This window comes from Ambystoma mexicanum, chromosome 7q (assembly GCF_040938575.1).
Source record: "Ambystoma mexicanum isolate Mex_15411 chromosome 7q, UKY_AmexF1_1, whole genome shotgun sequence".
NCBI classification, from domain to species: Eukaryota; Metazoa; Chordata; class Amphibia; order Caudata; family Ambystomatidae; genus Ambystoma; species Ambystoma mexicanum.
Window position 1 is genome coordinate 647,481,254 of NC_090941.1, and position 8,162 is coordinate 647,489,415.

Sequence of the window (8,162 nt, forward strand, 5' to 3'; positions counted from 1 at the left end):
TTCCCTCTTGGGGTGTATGCAGATATAGGAAAAGAGTATTCCACGGACCTTAGGAAACACTGTAGCCTTCTGCACAGTTTGCTATAACAGAGGCCCACACTCTTTGCTCATGGCTTGGAACAACAGCTATGTGTGTCTGTAATGCAGAAACGAGACAAAGGAAGGGGCAGAGGTTGCCTGACGGAAACCAACAGACAAGCTCTGTACAAAGGGGTCTACAAACAGTACAAGAGAAGACACTAACAAAAGGAAGTCGATAAGCAAACTAGCAGAAGGAAATGAAGGGAAAGCCGTATAACAGGATTGGATAGGAATAAAGAACAGAGGGTTGAAAACAAGGAAGAAAGCAAGGGAGCAGCAGTCAGGAAACAGGGAGACTGCAATAACTGAAAGTAAATAATGTAGGTAAACTGTTGTGGATAGCAGAGGGCGGTAGGGTACAAGGTAGAAAGCTCAGAGAAGCAGGAAAGCAATGAACAAGCCCAAAGGAGTAGGGCTGTAAGGAAGGGAGCCCAGAGGGAAAGGGCTTAGGGCAGCGGAGTGAAGAAGGCTGCACAGCAAGGAGCCCAGAAGGGCCGGGCAGCAAGGAGTGAGCCCAGAGGAGCAGGGCCGCTGACTGTAGAAGGCTGCAGAGTACTGTAGAAGGCTGCTAGGCTGGAAGCCCAGCGGACGAAGACTGTAGGTTGAAGGCAGCGGAGCGTGATCGGCTGCAAGGCAGGAGCCTGGAAGGCAAGGGCGGAAGGTAGCAGCAGAGCGTGATCGGCTGCAAGGCAGGAGCATGGAAGGCAAGGGAGGAAGGTAGCAGCGGAGCGTGATCGGCTGCAAGGCAGGAGCCTGGAAGGCAAGGGCGGAAGGCAGCAGCTGAGCGTGATCGGCTGCAAGGCAGAAGCCCAGAAGGGCAAAGGCGGAGGCTGGAAAGCAGCAGAGCGTGATCGGCTGCTATGCAAAGAGCCCGGCAGGGCACTGGATCCAAAGCAGGAGTAAGGAGGAACCGCATACAAAGATCCGTCGCTCGAAGCAAAAAAGGTGCTGGAAGGACTCTAATGCAAGAGACTGAGCCCCTGCAGGCAGCAGCTTTTATACCGCCCTGCCCAGCACAGAGGCAGGCTAATTGGTTGCACCTGGATCAGCACACCTGCATACAATCTGCCTCCTCCCTCTCTGTTCCTGAGCTGGTGGAAGCAGAGCTGATCCCTAGGGCTTCTGGGGATTGTAGTTCCGATGATGACAAATAGGAATAGTGAAGGCGAGCGTCCCCAGATAGCACGACCCTCCCCGCGATGAGAGGCAAGAATGGACTCTCTCACGAATGGGAATAAGGCTAGGACCAAGTGCGGGTGAGCTTAAGGAAAGTTTTATCTAAGTCAAAATAGGGCATGCAAAGAACTCTGCAAACTCCGAGAGCGCTCTGTCTGACAATAGCAAAGACAGGCATTTTTATTTACAAAAAGTGTCATAGGCACCTACACACTATAGGGGGCACATGTACATGGGGATTGGGTGACGTCGACTAACTATATGTGCAGCTGTGATGCGTCTCTCCGTGGTTGGTGGACACCGCCGGGTGCCAACGTGGGGTGGGCAGGTCAGCTGGGCTCATCCGGGAGGGCTGTCCGGTCAGGTGTGGTCAGTGTCATTGATGGACGTCTTTCTTGGCTTTCTGCCCTAAGGGCCAGGCACACCTCATTCATTCAATGCTGCAATGTCAGTTGTCCTGTAAATCCTACAATAGGTTATTCTACAGGTTAATATAACACAGGAGGAATGCGCATTAGGTGAGGTACTTTAGCGATACATCAATACAGGGTTGCTGTTATCCTGTTGACTAGGTATCATAGGCCACGGGGTCGGGTCTCAGGGCATGGGGTAAGCTGTCCGGGCCTTGGGTCTCGTTAGAAGTCATGACGGATGCTTTTACACAATGTTGGTGCAATATTAGGTATCTTCTTTTACAAGCGTAATTAATCTGGGGTGAACTGATGGGTCGTGGGACCTATGAGGGGGCACCTCTGGCCTCTGGTTATGGCCGGATTTTGCTGCTGGGCTGTAAATAATTCAGGTGGCTGTTCGTGGCCATGTGAGCTGCAGGGGGAATCATGAATGCCTGAAACGGCTCCAGCCGAATTGGGGGAGGTGAGGTGGTGTCGCTCGGGCCTTTGCTTTCTCTGGCAGGCTTCAATGGGAAGGGAGGAGAGGTGGCCTTGGATATGCCCACAATGATAGTCTTCTCGCAAGCTGCAAACTCTAAAACGAAGGGATTCGCATAATGTAAACTGGCTAAGGGGTTACACATATATAGTATTTACATCAGTACATATTCATTTCAGAAGTCGTTAACTATATCTACAGCTCCATTAGTCACTATAGGGTAAGTATTTGCAATATTAGCAGTTTTAGCATCACACTGTAAACATGATACGTGCGGTAGCATTAGGGTTGGTGGAGCACGCAGGAGCAACAGACCAATACGGTTGACAGTAGTAATACACATTAAACCTGTACATTTGCACTTGATGATATTCTATGTATCTTATTTACATGAGCTCACAATACTGTCGCGCTTGTGTTCCTTTGCACTCTAGCAGCATCAGGGTAGTCATGGCATAAGGATTTCACTTTACATTACCCCCAGAGAGGCACATAGTAGGAGGCCAGGGGCCCTGAAGTTGTGTGCATACTGAGGGGGTTTGAGTATTGTGACCATGTGGTCGCACAATGACACATTCTTTGGTTCGTACAGTGTTTGTAGATTTTTGATACGGAGGTCGTGCAGAAAGGATAGCATTGTAATGCAATATATGTATATATGTATGAGCAGTTTCCCGGTGTGGGATTAAGGCTTTTGTTTCATCGAGGACGGTTTACAGTTATTTTCCAAGCCAGCCCCGCTGCCTGGGTCACGCTGAGGATAATGATGCACCGCGGAAGGTGAAAGATACAGTGTTTGCTCTAACACTAGCTCATGTCCGACTGGTCATCGGAATGGGCTTTCAGCGGATCCGCCAGGGAGCGGAGGCAACAGGCTAGATGAGGACTCTCTAAAGGTGGGGGCCGTGCTGCAGCGCACAAGGAGTCATGTCTTAAGAGGGCGTTCTGGTTTTCAAAATGGTTTTCTGGGCCTAGCCTAATACAGTATGTTTAGTCGATGTGTCGGCCATTGGTCCACCCACCACCTGGGCCCTGGTGGCAGGGGGGCCCCTGATGAGTCATGGACATCACAAGGAGGGGACTGTAGGGGAGGGGGGGTCTCTTTGACCTGTCCTCCCATACATTTCCCCCCTTTCGTTACTTAAGTATCGAATACTGTAACTCCCCCAACCGCTCACATTCTTTTTCATCAGCCACAGCCTCATCCCACGCCGGGGTGCCCTTTATTGGCATCCAAGCCCTGCACACCCCCCTCAGACTTTCCCCCCTTCTAGCATATTCGTCTGGGGTACAGGTTAGATATATACAATCCCTAGTTTCCTCCAAGTCTACCCACACCTCCTCATACCATTCCAGTTCCCGGGGCTCTCTAATTGTTTTGTGCCATAATCTATCTACTATATCCCCATTGCGGTATACCGGCACTATCTGGTATTTAGGCCCCGGCTCTTCACCTGTTTGCACTTGAGCTTCTTGCATAGCTTGCACTGTTGTGCCTCGAGCATTGCCCATTGTCACCATCATCAATGTACCATTTGGTACTGCGCCCGCACAGCATCGAAGGCCCATCTGGCACACACAAAAAAATAGAAGTAAAAACACTACTGTTGGCATTAGTAGTTTAACAGTCAATCCCAGCTATGATGGGACCCAGGAGAAGAGGTTATCGAACCACGTGCTTGCTTCTGCCCCGCCTTCCGTTTTCATTCTTTCTCCTAGGTTGTGCACTGCTGCGATCACGTGGGACAATGTACCATTATCAGCGTCTTGAGAAGGTACGAAAGTGCAGCATGCACTTCCAATTTTTCGGCAAACACCTCCGTCCATTGCTGTTAATAGGTCCAGGACATACCTATTTTGCATTGTCATCAGCCGCAGGGCTCTCAATTCTACCTTGATCAAGTTGAAACCTTCCTCTGTATCGTTTGCCAACTGGATCAGCTCCCAGCATGTTATTTGGAGCCACTTAGCATTTGCCCATGCCTGGATGCTTGGAATTAGTGATGCAAAGAAGGTCTCTGCAGAGCTAAACAATCGATATCTGTCTGGGATCTGTGCCAATAGCTCTGACGATGCCTTGAATATGTAGTTGGATGATCGTCTGTTTCGGGACAGCATTTCCTCCTTGTTGCCAGAGGACAAAACATACATCTGCGGTTGTTCTATCGGTTGGGCCTTGTTTTCACGGGGGGCTTCTTGTCCTTTCCTGCCCCCGCCGATGTGGCTCTCTGGTATCACCATTAGTGCTGAATGTAGTGTGGCCAGTGAGCAACTGCCGCTCCATGATTGTGGGAGATGCAAGTATGTCTGGCGGCCACACACCCAGTAGGTGTCCATGAGTGCTGCTGTCCCCTTCCTCATGTCTGGGATGGTGAGAGTCCTGTTGCAATCTTTGTTTACCCCCATTGCTGTCTTTCCTTCCCCCTGGAAGCATAATTCATATGTTATTTCTTTCTGCAGTTTGAACGGTTTTTCAATGGCAGTCACCCAAATTTTTATTGTCCCTAGGGGTCGGCCATGTTTTTTTAAGCCTAAGTGGCTCGATTTTAGAAAACTTTCCTATCGACCTTACCCGAGTTTTCGTCCATTAAACGCACGCGAAAACAAGCACCAGGGAGCCGCCATTTTCTGATAATCCTATCTTTTCCCCGATCGCCCTGGCTGACCTGCTTTTGCGGCACTAAATCAATTCCCCCGCCCCTGAGCCTGACATTATCAAAACATTCATATTCCCCGCCTCTCCCCGTGACGTTACTGTGCTGCGTAGGCAAACGCGCCCAGTCGTCTTCTGCGCGACTCCACACAGAACCCGGAAACCAACACAGATCAACTCACAACACAGCGCGCCACAATTCGGAATATGAAACTGTACTTTAAAATGAAACAGCAACACGGTACATTTGGTAAAGTACATTTATTTGACATTAAATGTTTAGAGAATATTCAGCAATTGACATATGAACTCCGGAAGCCATTTATTTTCTTTTATCTGTATCCGCAATAACTGTTCCGTTTCATCTTGAGTCACGCGCTGTTCCTTTATGGTACACAGGGTGTTCATTTTCGTAAAAAGAATCACTTTGGAAGCACGGTGAACCGCAAGGCTGTTCCATCAAGTAGGCACTAGTCCAGCCTAAAGGTTGATATGTTGCTTCTAGCCACTAGTACAGCGTAAGGGCATGTGGGCCCTTGGCGATCGTCCCATAATATGGTGATCGTGCTCCAGTTGTTGACACGAAGCTGCAGGTGTCTGCTGAAGAATCCATCCGCCGGTGTCTCAAACAGATGGCAGTGGCAGAAAGGGATCAAATACCTGTTATGAAAACAAAAAAATGATAATTAGTCTCGCTAGCCGAACTTCATTAATATTACTCATTTTATTTATTACGGCCGATCAGAAACTATTTGCTTGCAAGGATAGTTCAATGGAGTATGTTCGTCTGTAAAATAAATGCGAAAAGTAACGAGATAAATCGAGGCCAACACACAATGATAAACGACAGTCTACATGCGTGAGGAATGATATGATATATGATATGGCATTTGTAACGCGCCTATACTCAAGTGTTTCTAGGCGTGACGAGGCAGGTGGGGAACAAGGGCAGACAGACAACGATCCTACTAGGCCAGGTGTCTTTCTGATCGCGCATGGGGAAGGGCTGTACATGGTTAGTTGAATACAAATTAAATAATAGGGCCAGCTGGTGGCAAGTGCAAGGTAAATGCCGGGAGAAGGGGCTGAAGGATACAGAGACAGTCCCGTAGTGCAGGTAGGCAGTGCAGGGAAAAGTGGCTGGGCCAAGGACCGAGATCGATGAGACCAGTGGACCTGCATGCCCATGTGTCCACTACAAGCACGTTTTCCTTGCTTTTCCTAGTTCTTCATTCATTCATTTATTCATGCATCCATTCATTAAATCTTCATTCCGGTATAAAAGCGTGTAAAGATTTACTTACATTATATTTGAAATTTCCATTGTGTCTCTTCGTAATGCAGTCTGTAAAACGGACCGTGCTCTTGACAACGATTTTTCGTATACTGACCTAAAACTGAAACTCGGTCTAGTTTCTGAATTTTCTGCCTTATCGTCTCTTACGTTATTGCGCACTCCCTTCAAATGTAGTTCTTTCGGCATGGTCCCTGTCTCAAGGTAAAAAAACAATAGACCCTTATACTTCCAGTGCGACTTGTGGGCCTCATCTGGGCGCTGTCCTTCGCATTCTTTATTTGCAACATCACGTAGTATAGGCATCTGTGAGAACTTGAAGTTTAGAATCCGTCTATGTAGTGCGCCTCAATGTGCAAATGCGAACTGGCTTCTCTCCCAAATGCCACGGCCCGCTTGGCTGGCGCGTTCTAAGTGCCCCAATTTTGTCCCTGTTGTCTGCGAGCTTTGCAGCCCAAATTGAGACATTTAATTTTTGGCGGAAGGTCAGGGAAAGTATAAAGTACCACAGGAGTTGAGTTAAAAGTGAGATTTATTGTTTGTTTGTTTGTTTTATTATTTGCAATACGCAAGCCTCCCCTCCGTTAACAGTGCGCAGCATTTACATTTACATGAGATGAGACATGAGAAAAATATATACATACACATATGTGAGGTGAATAGAGAGAATTCAAAGATGACACCCAGCTTGTTCGCCACCCATGATGGTGAAGGTAGGGGTTAGGTTTACAGGTACACTGTACAATAACATTTATTTACAAAAAGGCAATCGTATTGCAATTATTTAAACTGAGATTTGTACTTCACAACCAGCTGTGCTTCGGGTGGGCATGGCACAGTCGCAATGTTCGGTGGCAATGGATCACTGCTCTGCACAGAAACGTCCAAAATTCCATATCTGTGCTTCTCTAACACAGCAACAATAAGGCCTTTCACAAAGTCGAACTGCATTTCATCATAGACTGGTTTGATCACCCATTGCTTACTTCGTTTTGAAAACACCTTAGTGTAGCGAGGCATCCTTACTTTACCCCTAGTACTAGATTGTTCACGTCCGATATTGCTGTTATGGGCCAAGACCGCTAGTAGAGTGCGATGTTTCATGCCCCGAAAGCTAAAATGCAAGCGCTTTGGCCTGTACTTTAGGCACATATTGTGGAACACCTCCAAATCTCCTGTGTGACAGAATTCTGTCAGTCCTCTCAAATCTCTTGATAGAGTTTTGTCGAAAACAATCTTCTCAATGGCTTTGTGTGTCGGTGAAGATGGAATCAACCACTTCTTCTTCCGTGCCTCCTCTGGGGACAAAGGGCCATGTTCACATTGGTGGAAATGTTCATTTGCTGTCCAGCGGTGAACGTTGGTACAGTGGTGCATCAGTGACCGCCATTTTTCAAGTAGTATTTCCACTGACCCCTCACAAGTTTTTGAGCTCCACCAAAGATGGTTGGTGATAGAATGTGACCACTGCAAAATACTTTCAAAACCTTTTTTTTTTCCCTGCAGCCGAGATTTTCTTATTGATTGATTTAGCAAGGTGCCATACGTCAAATTGATGTTTAATATGTGGGAACTGCTCTCTCATTGTCTTGGCAATTGAAACGTGTCTATCCATGGCTATGAGGTCGATGTGCATTCCCCGCGATTGTAGATATTCCACTGATTTTATAAAACCTAGTATCTCCATGGCCACTGAGGATGTACATTGTGTTACCTGCACGACCACCAAACTCACAATTTTCTTACTATCCATGTCCTGAAAGTGGTAGGTGCAGTACTTGGCAGAAAATCCAGGGCTGTCGCACTGTCCATCGCCGGCTAGCCTGAATCGTTTGCCTTCGAATGTACTTGCTAGAGACAATTGTTCAATTTTCCAAGCATCACTAATGGCCGGAAACAGATGATCACGTTGGTATGTGTAGTACAGCGCTTTAAAAACAAAATGGAGTCCCACAAACTGAAAGAAAGCCTCTAACTTTCTAAAACTGGAGCCACTAAAAAGTGATGCAGCTGCACACAGTAGATTGCCTGCTGGCAGTTTCCCCAGCATCGGTTGTGCAGACCATG